General features: G+C 31.0%; 1 protein-coding gene across 1 annotated transcript in view; it reads left to right on the top strand.

Annotated features, from left to right (window-relative positions):
- Positions 1-2,159: 2,159 nt before the first annotated feature.
- The window catches only part of Mgat2 (alpha-1,6-mannosyl-glycoprotein 2-beta-N-acetylglucosaminyltransferase), a 152,596-nt gene continuing 137,827 nt past the window's right edge, over positions 2,160-16,928 (top strand). Inside the window, exon 1 of the mRNA XM_089597817.1 lies at positions 2,160-2,407. The gene's annotated coding sequence lies outside the window, so the exon portion shown is untranslated. The remainder of the gene's footprint in view (positions 2,408-16,928) is intronic.

Raw genomic sequence — 16,928 nt, 5'->3', positions numbered from 1 at the left:
ACAGAGAAACGAAATAACTTTAAAAACTAATAGAGGCAAAAAGTCGAACTAAGAACAGCTGAACTGGGGTGCAATACTAAATGCTGGCACAACTTGATACGATGTTAAAAATTAGAATAACGTAGAGTTAATACGTATAGACAAATAATAATTCATACTATACTCCTAGCAAAACAACATCATTAACTTTTCATTTGGTTTTTATAGACGCATAACTCGCCGAGCTACTCTTTTTTCTATTACATTACCGAATTTTTTCATATTAAATTTTTGAACTCGTTTAACATGCAAGAGAAAACGGGAAAACCGAGCTGATCATTAACAATAGCTCTTCCCCCTTTTTTTGATTTATATGTGTCGGGAGAGAGTCCATGCGGCTGTTCTAATATAAGTAACGGAATTTCTAAATCCCCAGAGCACCACGTGCCGACTCCCTCTCGAATGACTAGAAGCGAAAAACATATTAACTAAAATTCTACCGAAATTCCCTCCAGACGGTATTGGTGGCTCCTAGACCGATCGCGAATTTAAACCATTTAGCCCTTTACGTAACTTCTAGTGCGTAACTACTTTTACTCGTTAATGTATTGGTAACCTCTAGATCGCGGACGGGATACTATTTTGACACGTGTCGCAACGGGTATTCTTGACAAATCAGTGGCGCGCCGCGAACGAGTGCCTCGCGCTACTGCTCGACAACCGCTTCAATTTGATCAAAACAGTCAGGCTCTCCCCCTTCTGAACGCCTGGTCAAGGAATTTAACTACCTTTTAACCCCGCGCCCCACCTACGCGCCCAGTGCGAATCCCGAGTTATTAAGCGCAAGCTTAGACTCGAATAATACGTTGCGCAGATGTAACAACGGCATAATAAAAATTATTATATCTAACATGGTAAAAATTGTAATAGTATAATTTTTGGTACACAACATAGCAAATTTTATTGTAATCGTTTTAAAATCTCCCACATTCTAAAGTAAAATTTTACTATGTGACATAGTAAAATTTCTCATTCCACTGCATTGTTATTCAGTATAGATCATAATAGTAAATTACTAAGCTCGAAAGTAATTTCATGCGATGTTTATAGGTGTACACGCCTATTGAGTTTTAATAATAAAGTTAAAAATCTTACGTTACCGTCATTTGTTCCAAGAATCCCACGTAAGGTCAGTGATTATTTAAATTGGAAAGCATCAGAGTTAAAAATATTTTGATTAGTTTTCAGTCAACCGGTTTTACAAAATGTCATGAGTTTCCAGTATTTTGAACACTATAAATTATTAGTTCATGCTGTATCTTTATTAAATTCATCAAGTATTTCTGAATCTATGATTGTCGAAGTTGATCGATTATTTTCTGAGTATGTCAGATGATTTGAGAGTTTGTACAAAATTAAACATCAAATGTGTAATATTTATTTACTTTTACATTTACCCGATGAAGTTCGTAAATTTGGACCCTTATGGGTTATGTCGTATTTTACTTTCGAAAATTTAAATGAAATTCTGAAAAGCTATGTACATGGATCAAGATATGCTCAATTACAAATTTATTTTGCTGTATCAAAATTTTTATCCCTGAATGAAATGAAAGAAAAACATTTAAGACCCGAAAGCGAAGCAAGATCTTTTTGATAAAAAAATTGAGCTGTTTGGTGTTTATAGACATAAACTTAAGTAAGTACTCCATTTCAATTCGTCATCAACCATTATTTCTACTAGCTGTCTGTTTTATATTACATCAGAACAATTATTAACTGTAGTTATCCGCAATGAAAACGTACAGTATGATTTTTTCGCCCCTTTGGCACCAACAGTGGCAACAATAATTCACAGTTCACTAGTTGTAGTTTAGCAGGAGTGATCGCTAGATGTCGACTCTATGCACCAACAGAAGAAGGTGGTGGGTTCTATGAAACCCTCTCACGCAAGTACAGCAAGTGTGACTTGTCTACCCCCTGCATTTCCAGTTTCAAGGGGGTGGTGCACGCTCACACTCACAGTTTCCGAACTTTGCTCGGGCGTCTACTCGCAAGCAAAAGGCTCACCAGTGCAAGAACGAGCGGCGGCCCCGCAGGCCGGTCCGCTGGCTGCTGCTGCTTCACGGGGATTACTTTCTAATGAGAATTATATACGAAACGATGCATCGGGCCAGCTCGATACTTGCATACCTGCCACTGTAAACGAGCAAAGCTCTCCGTAGGGTAGCTGTAGTTTTTTAGTGCAACCATCTAGTGCAGCCTTTGCCGTTCGTTTTCTCCCCCTCTCGCGTTGTGCTTTTATTTATTTTTTATCCTTGCCGAAGGTAACAGTATCATAGTGATATTAGTCATGTCAGCAGGGCTCACTTTTCTCTGCAACTATTATTGCCATTCGGTAGCTCGCAGTGGTTTCTGGACGCAGAGTGTAAGTTGGAGTTTTTATTATCATGCATTTAGGCAGGTATTTTTTCGCGATTCTTTTTGTTTTGGTAATCAGTATTGTTTAATATATATATTTAACCCTTCCCTTCATACACTATTACGGTCTACCGTCTACGTAAGCCTATCACATGTATACACAGTAAGTACGTAGGCAGTTTGCGTGAGGGTGTACTTATGTGTTGGTCGAAGTTCACTTGGCTGCGGTGTTTTTCTTGCTGGGAGCTTGCAGTAGGGGGTAGGCGCATGCTGGACTGCGACACTCGTACTACATAGCACTTTCTTTTCTTGCATGTACATGTTGCAAAACTAAAAAAAAAAAAAACGAAGGAAAAAATTATACTTCTCTATGAAAACTTTCTTTTGCTCCTACCTAATGCTTTTTTTGTTACTCGTACAGCTGAGGGAGGAACTGTATACGTTTAAGAAGCTACACGTGTAGGGTGCTGTACTGCGGCAGAAGTAGTCCCCTACGTCACGTAAAATATACACGCTGGCCTTCTACCCTTACTGTTACATATTTGATGGATACACAGGTGTAGGTATATATTACTTACACGTACATATAGGGCACTTGTGACCTAGTATGGCAGCGGTATTGCAAATTTGTGGTAGGTGTACACACTGTACATGTACACTATACCTACACATGTTAAATATAAAAACATGCACATGTACCTACACGGAGGGAAAAATCATGGAGCAAACGCATAAGGTATTTTTACTGGTGACGTCATTCCAAGATGGCACGATCATTGGATTTTTTTTTCAAATTTGCACTAAACGTGCAAAACCAGCTGTGAAATTTACGAGAACGTCCCAACTAATGATAATGCGTTTAAAAACTTCAGGTTTTAATAAGCTATCGAATGAACACTAAATTTTTTACATCTTCACTTGGTAAGCAATACAAAAAAAATGAATCAAATTATCGTGGGCATAAAGTTGATTAGAAAAACATTTTATTTTTTGTGCTTATCATGATCCAGTTATAACGAATTTGAAATATAGTCAATAGCGAGTCCCGATGCATTAGAGGAAATTTTTCGTTTGTTTGCCAAAAGTGTAGTTTTAATAAAAATCAGTACAGAAAAAAAAGTACTGCAATCAGGTGGATTGTACCCGTCTACTATACATATATATATGGTTGCAAGCTTCCTCGCCTCCGCGATCATAACAATGTCCCATAACCTCTGACGAGCTGTCAAAATTGAAGCAGTGTGTGGCAAAAACATGAATAAAAGTTGTTGTATAAGTGGTTGTCACGATAAATCTGCGAAATCTTTTTTTCGTATTTCATCTGTGATTTCTCCGGACAATAAAAAATACAAAAGTATCAGTGCCCAATAAGTAAATTTTTTAGAAGAAAGAATTCTTTTTTAACACTTGAATGTCCGCTTCAATCGAATTCTTATAAGATCCTTGTACTGCTCTAAAAGTAATCGAAAAGAATTCTAGTAGGCATTGTGTAAAGTATTCTTTTAGCATACTTCAAATGATATCTAATACTGTAATCTTAAAATAATTGCCAACTTCTAAGCTAAAAAAATGCTTTTCGAATTCTTATATATCATTATAAGTGTACGTAAAATATTATATAAGAAAAATCATTCATGTGTGTAAAAAAATTTTTTTCTAACTTTTTATGTATATTATAAATAATCATAATTTTTTTTTTCAAGAATATCAGAATTTTGAACTTGATAAAAAAAAATTTTTGCGTATCTGCTAAAAAGATTTGCAAAATATTGCAGGGATGTTACTAAACCCCATGATTTCTGGTCATTTTATAAGAACTACGGAGAAAAACTTTAGTTTTTTTTTGTATTGCGTATTTGCGTGACATCACGATGTTAGAAATACATACTTGTTTTTTAATAACGATTTGTAATGATGTACGTACAAAATGCGTAAAAGGTGTTGATTGCAAGAAATATTGAGTGATATCTCGAATAGCTGATTTTCGGGGTTAAAGAATTGCTTAAGAAATATGCGAATATCTGCATGGATAAAATTCTTTAAAGATTCTTATAGTGTTAAAAAAAGTTTAAGAAAATTCCTATAAACGTTAACTAAAGTATATTTTTAGTATTCTTTGACTATTCTTATAAATTACTGTAGGGTTAAAGTGACATAGTCACCAGACGCGTTACAAGAATCGTGTTATAAAATATTGAAATTAATTTTATGTATTTATTAAATCATTTGCTAACAAACTATAGTCTCAAAACATGTAATAAAATCAAACTCAATTAAAAAAACAACATAAATTAAAATTTTTTTTACACTAAGGGATAAATAAAAAATATTATTCTAAAAAGTCGAAAATGTTTGCATTTAGTAAGTTAATCAACGAAAATAAGAATTGTATTTTTAATAAAGTTAAACTAACATAAATAAAATATAACACGTGGTACTTATACCTCATATGGATATACTTATAGAATTTTTATGTTGTGAAGAAATATCCATAAACTGTACTAAAAGAAGTTTTATTTGACACTGTTATAAGTTCTCAGATAAGTTCTTGTATCAGTTCTTATATAAGAACTGACATACAAACTTGTAATTGATTATCTATAAAGGATGGACATGAACTTATACACAAATTTATAAAGTCTTTATGCCTGTTTTTGTTACAAAGAAATAAATTTAAAATTGAATGATAACACCAATACAAATGATAACACCAACAATGGAGTGTTACAGTATTTTGCATAAGTTTTTAAAAAAGTTAAGCTTTTTATCTTTTTTATAAATATTTACCTTATTAATTGGTATACACTCAAAAAAAATCCAAAAGAATTCTTATAAGCAATTAATTAAATATTTTTTTTGGTATTCCTCAATTATTCTGATGTTTTACTAGATAATTACAGTGATGTTGCCTCCAAACACGGTATAAGTATCGTGTAATTTTTTTTATTAGATATACTTAAATAGTTTACAAATACATATAATTTAATTGATTTTATGTATTTTTTTAATGATTTGATAACAAACTATTGCAAAACACGTAATAAAATTAAACTTAACTTGAAAAAAAATAACATAAATTTTAATCCTTAAAGTAGAATAGAAAAAAGAAATATTGCTTTTAAAAGACACAAATAGTTAGTCTACAAAAACAAAAATTATTTGTTTGATAAAGTTGCAGTACCATTTAACGTTAATAAAATAAGGTGTTTGGTATTTGTACCTTATGTGGATATAAATTGTAAGCCAAAAGTAGATAATCCTCTCCTGTCAAGTCAAGAAGGTACATGATTTCTAATCTAACAGATCAAGTTCGCGTCCTGTAGTCAGCAAGTGTTCTTTTTGATTACTTTTTGGAAAAAAAAATTCTTCCAGAATCCTTAGTGTCTACACATAATAAATAATCTTTGTGATTGGCTCATGACGCGTGTGCCTTTAACGCATGTAAGCTATAGCCCACAAGCATAAGCGCTAAGCACGGAGCAAACGCATAAAGGCATTGGCTTTTTTTCCATGGTGCTTATGCGTTTTCAGGAGAGAGGGGATTCCGTCCTATAGCAGTCAGTATAGGTACGTATACACTTCTTGTCTGCTACGCACTATAGCTGACTATAGGGCGGTATCCTCTCTCTCGCGAAAACGCATAAGCACGATGTAGTTTAGGCGCCAGGTAGGGTCCCGTGGCCTTTTCAATTAGAACGGACCCACCAAAGTTTTTTTAATGTATTTTTGCCTGCTGAACACGATTATCGATGGTGGGTCGCGATCCGGATGGACAATTTTTTTTTATCAACAAATTTTATAAACAAATATAAATTATTCATTTTTTTAGAAAAAAAAAATTTTTTCCTATTCTTTAGCTCATTTTGAACAAAAAAGTTTGTACACACCATATGCCTAAACCCAATACTTTTCCCGTAAAAAATTCGACAACTTTCAAAAAATGCGTTTTTTGCTATTTTCAATAGCTTGCTACTTAAAGCCCAATTAATATTTTTCAACTTAACACCTCTCAAATTGTGAGCTAAACATAGTATTTGATGAATACGTAAAGACCAATTGATTTTATTTGGTTGTTCTTATCCAGCGAGCTTAACGGTCTGTGCCTTTTTAATGTGACCGTACGGCCTCGGCGCAATACAATATATTCTGGCATTAAATGTTTGTTATCTGGACAGCCATACATGGATTGTTTTTTATGTATTTTTGCCTGCTGAACATGATTATTGATGGTGGGTCGTAATATCGAAGTTGATCAATGTTTTTTTATTAACAAATTTTATAAACAAATTGCAAAAATGTAATTTTTTCTAAAAATAATGTTTTTTTTTGCTTTTATTGTATTTTTTTACTAAAAATTTTTTAATTCTCTAGTTTATATAGGGGCTTACGGTAGTATATATATAGCTATGTAGTCAGTTTCTTGTTGTCAACAAATTAGCATACACCAGTAATCAAAAATTTTTGATCTTATCAATGTGTGCAAAATAAAATTTAAGAAAATATAACAGGACTACCCCAAAGTATAATAATGTGATAATACGTAGTTTATTAAGGTACGATACATTTCTTTGTTTAGAATCTATTTTATAGTATACTGCATCTTGTACATATATACATATCTTACGAAGTTACCACAATTTTTGTTGTAAGTGCAGCACGGTATTTGTTCTGCAACACATAAGCAGGTTTTTCTACTGCATACTTTACAAGAACAAGGTTGTAATAATTCTTCGTAAGGTGGAATTAAAGTTTCAATTTTTCGTGGCATAAGGAGATCGTCACACTCTATGTAACCAAACTCTTTCGGATCTAATTGTTTAACATCAACATTTAAACATTTAATTTGATAATATACAACGAAATATGCTCTTAAAATGTGCAAATTGATAAAATTAGAGGTCGGAGGTAGATCTTCAATTAAGCACTGTTTTTGATGATGATAAGACCATACACGCAATTCATTAAAGCTATTGCATTTTGAATTTTTTATTAACAACACGTATCAAATACTCTTCAGCCTTGGTAATACTTTCATTCAAATTTGACTCAGAGTAATCTGAAAAATGTAGTAATATAAAAATAACACCGAATACTGTTATCGTTAGAATATAGTCAAAATTTTCATGAAAATCGATAAGCTCTATCTTCTGATGTTTTTAGATGTATTAACATGTTTTTTTTTTTGGGGGGGGGGTTGTTAGGGTAATGAATCAATGTATTTACGGATTCGAAATATATCAGTAGATTTATATACTATAGCGTTACCTTTTGCAAAATCTAATAAATAATGTGTAGGATCTCCTTGTACAGCCTTTAATTTCGTGCCAACTTTACTAGTGTAATCAGCTCCAGTGAGATGATGAAGAGCAGGTAAAACTTTACATAACTTTTCACCGTAAGCAGAAGCTAAAGAATGAATAGGTACATTTCTTAAACAACCAGCTGCTCCAGCTTGTACCCATAAAGACTGAAATTAATAATGTAATTAATTCCTAGATATCATAAACTGAGTTCGTAGATATTTCAATAAAATTTACCCTTAAGCCTTGTTTTAAAAAGTCATGATAAAAGTATAATACTAAAACAATAACGTCTGTATCTGATGATATCAAATATACGTTGGTGTATCCGCTTATGATTGCATTGTTTACATGAATTATTATTTTTAGATCAGCTTCTTCAATTTCAGTTCTTTGTAATTCTGACTCATGTAAATATCTTATGCTTGATGTACTAGGAAATTCATTGATCGTGCTATATATTAAATGAATATCTGTTAAAGAAGTTTGCCTAATCATTTAATCACGTAAAAATATTTGTAATAATATTTTATTATCAGATGAGCCCCAGAATGTTTCTTCTTGCATTGCAATTAAAATTTTACTTTGCTATCGAGTCAAGGGACACATTGATCAATTTACTTTACTAATTGATTGTATACGTAACACAAATAAATTGTTTTCGAACTATTTTTGTAAGACAAAAAGTTTGACAAAAGAAGGGGATAGTATTAAAGACGTTGGGTTGTCTTGCATTTTTCTACTTAGAGTTAAAAAGCATGAAGCTGCTAAGTTCACTGAACAAAAATAACAAACGAATAAAATTAATCAACTATAAGACATTCTTAAACCCCTGCATGAGCTGAAGAATTAAAAACTTTTTAGTAAAAAATTATAATAAAAGCCCCACGTTGCAGCTGTGTGAAAAACGGAAAAAGTGAATTTTTTACAGTTCACGTTTTTTTGCGGAAATAGTATGGGCTTAACAGATGTACATTATACATTATACAAAACTTTTTGTTTAAAATATAATAAAAGCAAAAAAAACATTATTTTTAGAAAAAATTACATTTTTGCAATTTGTTTATAAAATTTGTTAATAAAAAAACATTGATCACCTTCGATATTACGACCCACCATCAATAATCATGTTCAGCAGGCAAAAATACATAAAAAACAATCCATGTATGGCTGTCCAGATAACAAACATTTAATGCCAGAATATATTGTATTGCGCCGAGGCCGTACGGTCACATTAAAAAGGCACAGACCGTTAAGCTCGCTGGATAAGAACAACCAAATAAAATCAATTGGTCTTTACGTATTCATCAAATACTATGTTTAGCTCACAATTTGAGAGGTGTTAAGTTGAAAAATATTAATTGGGCTTTAAGTAGCAAGCTATTGAAAATAGCAAAAAACGCATTTTTTGAAAGTTGTCGAATTTTTTACGGGAAAAGTATTGGGTTTAGGCATATGGTGTGTACAAACTTTTTTGTTCAAAATGAGCTAAAGAATAGGAAAAAATTTTTTTTTTCTAAAAAAATGAATAATTTATATTTGTTTATAAAATTTGTTGGTAAAAAAAAATTGTCCATCCGGATCGCGACCCACCATCGATAATCGTGTTCAGCAGGCAAAAATACATTAAAAAAACTTTGGTGGGTCCGTTCTAATTGAAAAGGCCACGGGACCCTACCTGGCGCCTAAACTAATGGAAAAAAAGCCAGTGCCTTGATGCATTTGCTCCGTGCTTAGCGCTTATGCTTGTGGGCTATAGCTTACATGCGTTAAAGGCACACGCGTCATGAGCCAATCACATAGGTTCAAAAAATAGGGGGCATTTCCATCGTTGCTATGCGTTTGCTCTATGATTTTTCCCTCCGTGATATAAAGCTGATAGGATAAAGAAATTTGGCGAAAGCTAGCTTGCGTAGGGTAATGTTTGCCATGCAACAGAAATATACATGAAAATAATGTGTTAAACTAGCCCTAATGCTGTATAGTATAGCCCTTTTATTTAGTGAGTTAAACCTGATATACATCACGATGAATTTTAGTACCTACATACGAATCAATGTGTAATAAGGGAGAACAAAGAGAAACATAATATACGCAGTCGATCTCTTGCAATCTGTTTTTGGTATACACGTCTTAGGTATACACCTTTTCTGTACTCACGCAAAAAGACTATCCTATACTCATTTAATACACTCCTATCTAAGTTTTTTTATGCTTGGGCAACATCTCTCTTCATTCAGCGCACGCCCTTTCTCTCTCCCATTATTATCCCTAGTACCGCAGTCCAATAAAAACCAATAAAAAAAGGTGAGTTTGATCGCACAAAATGAAGACCCAATAAAAATTTTATTGTTTCCTATTTGTCACTTATTTGGCAAATTTATTTTATTCGAGTTTATAGTAAAAAGCCCATAATTTTTTTCCAATTGATAGTTTTTAAGATCGTATTTTCAGTGCCAAATAAATAGTTTATTGAAGTTTATAGAAATAACATTGAATCCAATCGTATGTGATAATCCTATTGAATATTTTATGTGTGTTCATAGTTGTTCGTTGATAAAATTTTTAAACGTTTTTATGAGTGAAAATCCTTTGAATTTTTACTGAAAAGAATTTTGTTGAATCATTGTAAGATTTATCAGGTAATTCTTATAATTTTTTTACTGTATTTTATAGTCAAATCGCAATTCGAAACCATGCTTGTGATATTATCAAACGTTTGCAAGTTTATATGACTGAATGGGAATTTACGGGTGCAAAAACCGATATTAAGCCAATAGCCTGAGTAATTTATTGGAATTTATTTGTCTCTCCTGATTCATCAGTGTACATAATTTTTTTTTTCATTATTTTTGATGTTTATGTGACGATTCCCATTGGTAATCTCATCGTATTTTTTTTGTGCGTTTATAGTGATTTGGTAACGGATATTTTAATAACTTCTTCTTATTTATAAACAATTATATTTTTACTGAAAAGTATTATCTTAAGGTGGCTCCTCACTATAAATCCCACAAGAAGAGTAAGCATACTGCAACACAGCTTTTCATTGGCTGTGGAGGTTCTTGACTAAAAATGGATAGGTACCTATAGTCCCTTCAAAAAAAGTTTAGTCACATCTACACTGTTGACCTATATCGTACAATACAGTGACCCGAGCAGACGTAGGTATACAAATCTGACAACACAACCCTTGTATGTAAATAATACTAAGCTGACGATAAGTACTTAATAATAAGCCACGGGTGACCAAAGACAAAAAAACTTTAGAAAAAATCTACAAGTTATTTATTAGTGACGAGTAAATACAACCGTGTCCTAACTTTATCGTGACATATTCTATTAATTTTATCTATTAGTCAAAAAAGTACATAAGTCAGCCCCGCATTCAATTATTTTCTTTTAGTTTAGCGTCTCATTTATTTTTATTATAATTACGATTCCCCACAACTCCTATTCATTTAACGTACAACTTTCTGACCAATTCAAACTACGCGGGCTACCGCTCTTCGGTGTAGCAGACGCCCCACACTTTTCATCTGTTCCATGACTTGCACAGTTATCTACTATTTTCACAAAATATCCTATAAAACCCATGGTAATGTCCAAGTACCTGAATGTCGTTGGAAAGATTCTGATTTCTTCTATCTGCTACATAGTTTTCTATTAAGAACTACAGTATCTTTGCTGAGATATCATACAACCTGCGCCACCAATTTGACGACCCTCCATAAGAGGCCATGTTACAGAGTCTATTTTCCAGTTAGTTTTTTTCAACAATTTTGGTGGTGACGAGGTCTAAAATTTTGGGAAAAGACTCCTTGCACCTTCAAGAATCATCCTTTAAAACATCATTTAATACTCCAGTGTTTTGATTTAGTGAGGAGCCACCTTAAACCGTTGACTTATGTATCTTCTATCAGATGTGTCAAATGTATCAGGTAATTTTTTTTTTTTTTTTTTCTTTTTTTTATTGCAATTTAAAAAAAAGTGCATTTTTCAACTATGCTCATAAAGTTAACGTATGTTAAGAGTTCTACATATCTGAATTGGGGTATATGGGTGTAAATGCCGATGGCCGTAATCTATTGGAATTTATTTGTCCCTCCCGATTAATCCCGATTTATGTTGTATTTAATTTTTAGGCATCGATCCCTTTATCCAAAACTTTGTTTTTCCTTAGGATACTAGTTAATTTCAATAACGCATGTATGCTGTAACAAGATTTAATTCTCCTACACGTGATGTTTTCTAATGATTATCGTTTTTGATTTTGCTAAATAATAAATATCTACATAAACTAATGTGTAATATTCGTTATTCATTTTTGCAGTTTAAATCATGTATAAAAAGTTTACAGCGTCCGAAAAAACATAAACAAAACGTGTTGGGACTCATCTGTAAAACCATCATGTAACTTATGCTTTCAATACGGTAAATGAATTCTATATAAACTTATCGTATATAGTCCATACATTACTATTTACGTATATAACTATTTAGAAATATTTTGACTCATAATTATATTGTCTTCATCAGTTATTTGTGTTTTAATTTGAGAATCACGATTTTATAGCATATACATATAGTTAATTAATCTCATTAGGTAGTTGTTGCATACTATATTTAACTAATCTAATTAGTGTTATACGCACTTTTTATAATCTGTACGTTGGATTATTTGTCTGTTAATTATTGTACAGTTAGCGCTTATAGCAAATGAAATTTTATCGATACTTATCTGGTTTTTGCAATAAAGCTTACATATAAATGCGAACAAACCGTAACACTATAGGCAGACCCATGTCGGTCATTATTGATTGCAGTACTTTTAAAATAAATTATTTTTTATGATCGATTTTATGTTTAGTTTAATGTACCGTCTTCTTCAGTGGATGATTTTTTTTCTAACATCGAATCTTATACAGTTTTCAATACAATAGTATACTACTCAATACGAACCAATATAAACCAATAGCTGTTAAGTAAAATAAGTTTTAACAGATTTTAAACAATCGTGCGCAGAAATCGCGTTTTTCTCATAGATTCCGATAAACTTCATTGGCCAAAAGGAGAGCTACAGGTATATCTGCAAATGACGATAAGAATCCATAAGAAACTGATCATGTAGTAGTACAAATGCTGTTAAAAATCATAATAGAAAACAAATTCACTAACTTAATTGTACCAAATAACTACAATTAAAATTAAGCAGGGATTCTTCATAAGAACCAATAATATCAATGCCTCAAATCGCTGTTATGTATAATAAAATCCAATATTTCCACAAAAGTATCGTGCCGTGTTCGGATTTTCCTTGTAAATTCCAATACAAAGATAAATTTTAACGCAGATCTTTTATATTTTAGATGCACCTGCAAAGTCCAATAAAAATCCATTATGCAGTAATCTCCACAATCATTCATTTACTGGATAAAGCTTATAGGATACTGTACAGGCTTATTTAACTCTCGATAAATGCTGATATATTTCCCATAAACTTCAATAAAAGTCGCTTGTTGTGTATACAGCTACATTTCTTGTTTATTAAATATTTGCATATCATCCAACCAACCAGTTCAAATCAGTGAATGTACAAAAATGTAGTAAGAAATGATGACAGATGTATTAAGCAAGAGTCGAGGTAATAAAATTATTTCTAAATTAAATTTTGTAAAAATTTTTTATTTATTTAAGTGCCACGTTATTATACGCCAGTATATTTAAGACGCATACTTAAAAATTATATAATATTTCTGTGGTAAAAACTGTTTTACATGAAATTGAAAAAAAAAAAATTACAATTTATTTTTATTTACCCTTTGATAGAAGAATTTTCGTCAATTGAGATGTCAGCATGCCCACGGTTCAACTTAAAATTATCAATGCAAACCTGCATTGGAGTAACAGTGTTGCTACTCTTTTTAGTAATTTTAAATATATAGTAATCGATAAAATTGTAAAAATTTGTCAATTCTAAGGCATAAGCAACATTTGCTATAAAATGTAATTTGAATAATAAATTAAAAGCAGAGACAATTTGCGACTTATCTACGCTATGTTCTCTATGAAGTATGAATCCATCACCTTGGATGAAATAATAATTATTGTCAACATTTTTTGTGTATATTAAATAAGATTGTACGCATGTTCCAATAGAGCTTCTTTTTGATTCAATAAAAATTTCTAAGTCTGTACCTTCCTAAAAAACATTAACTATTACACTATACAAAACAATATACATATATTTAAAATACGGTTGATTATATTATCATTAATTTGGTAACAGGTACAACTTACGTGTAAAAATTCTATGAGGCATTTATATGCATCCACATTTTTAGATGTTGGATTGTTTTTTCCTTCTGACTCTTTACGGTTTTTGACTCTTTAAGAGTTAGTTATTGGCAGGAGATGCGTCAATATTATTAAAGCTTTAAGTGATGCTAAAGATTATAAAATATTCTTTATAAGACAAACAATAAAGGAACGTTTAGTATGATAGTTATTATATCTTACAATCTGATATATGGTCGACTTTTTCAAAAATATCAGCCTTGTTTAGTTTTGTACTTGCCAAGTATTCTTTCAACGTAATGAGATGGAAATTTTTTGATGAAATTGTCGGCTTCTTGAGGAAACATAAGGCTAAATTCGAGATCGATCTGTAAAATTACAATTAGCTATTATTATCTGAAATTGTTGTTAATCAGTATTGCCGAAGTTTTGCCAAATACAATCTTAATATTTAACCTTTCAAATTACCATTAAGAGGGCGTGAGAGGTAAAGGATAGGTTTAATTTTTTTTCGACGTTGTACTTATTTCTTAAAAACTAATAGTTAAAGACCCTTCTACGATTAATTTCAAGTAAATTTCAGAAAATTCGTACATCATAACCTCTGCTTTTCGCTTCTTTTTTATAAAATGAGACGACTTTTAAAAAATAAGACTTGTTCAAGCCATAGGATATTAAAATAATAATCGGTAAAACTTTTAGAATATGTATCATTTCTCCATCGTAGTCTTTGAGACGAGGATACGTTTCAAAAATTTTTCTGCTATCGTAGGATTTTTTTCGAGAATCCAGTTTCTCCTATTTAGAAACGTATCCTTCAAATACATTTCAATACTATTTCTATTAGTATTCACAGAATTCGTAAATTTCATCCAGGACAGCTAAAATACACATATATTTTTACATGTGCAATAATGTTTGAATAATTTATGAATATTGACTTATTATTTACAGCAATACAAAAAAATTACCGTTTAATATAAACCGAACAGCTTAATAAATTACAAACCTTTCCATTCAAATCTTCTGGTGTCAATGAAGTACATACAATAGAAGAACTCGAAATATTCGAAGTTGATTTTGTTGCTTCCTTACGTGAAGAAGACTTGTTTTTTTTTGTACTGGTAGTAATTTTTTTCGATAGGTTATCAGTTTGTACTCAATAAAACCACTTATACTTGCAAAATCATAAAAATGCTCCTAAAAATAAAGTTTTAAATGAAATTATTAGGTCATTATTTATATATAAATTTGATTTTATTAATATTTTATGTACTCTTACATATCCTAATGCTGAGTGAAAATTTTTAAATAACGGAAATTCCGATACAAGAACCTTCGCTTAAGCGATTTTTAAGTCGGTTGGTGGATAACATCCATTATCCACGGCTTACAACTCTGACACAACTATTTTCATGAATAGCTTTCTATCAATATCTGCAAATGATCCTTTAAGTGCCCTTAAAACTTTGTCTCCTTGGACATGATTCTTTAGAGTTTCTTCAACAGTCTTATACCGCTAATAAAATAGACAAATAACAATTACAATTTTTTTTAAAGCAGATACGATTTATATAAAAGTATAAGTCGTAATTTAGAAACAATTCTACTTAATGAAAATAAGAATACAAAGTTAAAAACAAAAACCGATTAAAAAATAAAAATTTGTGGAGTTGGTATTTTAACATTTCATAATAATTTTGTAATTAGTTTGCTAAGTAAAAGAGATTAATTTTTATATTTGGTAAGCATTTTTAACAATATTATTAGTATTATTACTGTTAGGTATATCTTACATTTTGGCTCATAGTATTAAAAAACAAAATTACCGTGAATTGAAAGGAACACACTTTTGGCGGCACAGATTTAGATGACTCGAAACTGACACATAATCTATCAACGTTTGCAAGTGTTTGATTATGAGGCAAAGTCTTTCGTTGATCATTGTTTCTCTCATCATCAACTTTAAATTTTTTAGAGTTTTTATCAACTTCATCTTTATTAATAATATCCACTTTGGTCGTTACAATTTTTCTTTTGGTAGTTTTTTTTTGCCATATCAGCTGAATTTTCATAATCGCCTGGATTACTTTTCTGATCAACGGCAAGATTAAATTTAATGTACTATTTTCCTCATCTTACATTACGTACCTTCCATATTCTAACTGCAGAAAACAAATCTACAAGTAAAACATACAAAAGTATATCTTAATAATACCGTTTTACATCAGTTATTGAATAAATCATTATTAGGGGAAATAAAAGTTCTAAAAGAATTGAGGCTTGAAATGTGTGGTAAAATTTAAAGCATTTAAATGTTAACATCTAAATTATACAAAAAAAAAGTTACTTACACCCCGCAATAGCATTTATATAAAATTTGATTGTGATTTTGTAAACAATACCTTTTTTATCAACTGTAAAATAGCGAATAAATTTTTTTTTTTAATTTAAAATTTATTTTAATACACATGTATTACTTTTTTTACAATGTAAATGCAATTAGGAATTGTATGTTTTATTTAAAATCCAGACAGTTATTATTTCTTAACAGTTGTTGTTTTTTTTTTCATCTCAAAATTGTGGATTCTGTATTTTTTCTGTAAAATTTTAAATGTGGTTTGTTTACTTCAATAGATCAAAATAAACCAATTTTATGTAAGAATCATAAAATATAGAATTCCTTAATAAATGAGGGAACTTACTTCTGATTTATTTTGTTGTTTAACTTCCTCAATTATCCGTAATAGTTCCTTAGTGGAACCCATTTTTATATTCATATCTCTTAAATCAGTTTTGGTCAATTCTAAAAATAACTCACCACTGATGCATTCATCTAGAAATATAATACAGTGATTGAACAAATGAATTAAAGCATTTTGTACCTTGACATAATATAAATCAATGACTGACTATAGTTAGACAGTGTTA

The sequence above is a fragment of the Copidosoma floridanum genome, unplaced genomic scaffold (assembly GCF_036245765.1).
Source record: "Copidosoma floridanum isolate Cflo_tuat_1 unplaced genomic scaffold, Cflo_Japanese_pri ptg000040l, whole genome shotgun sequence".
Lineage (NCBI taxonomy): Eukaryota > Metazoa > Arthropoda > Insecta > Hymenoptera > Encyrtidae > Copidosoma > Copidosoma floridanum.
The sequence above is the reverse complement of the archived record's forward strand: the minus strand, read 5'-3'. Positions and strand labels throughout refer to the sequence as shown.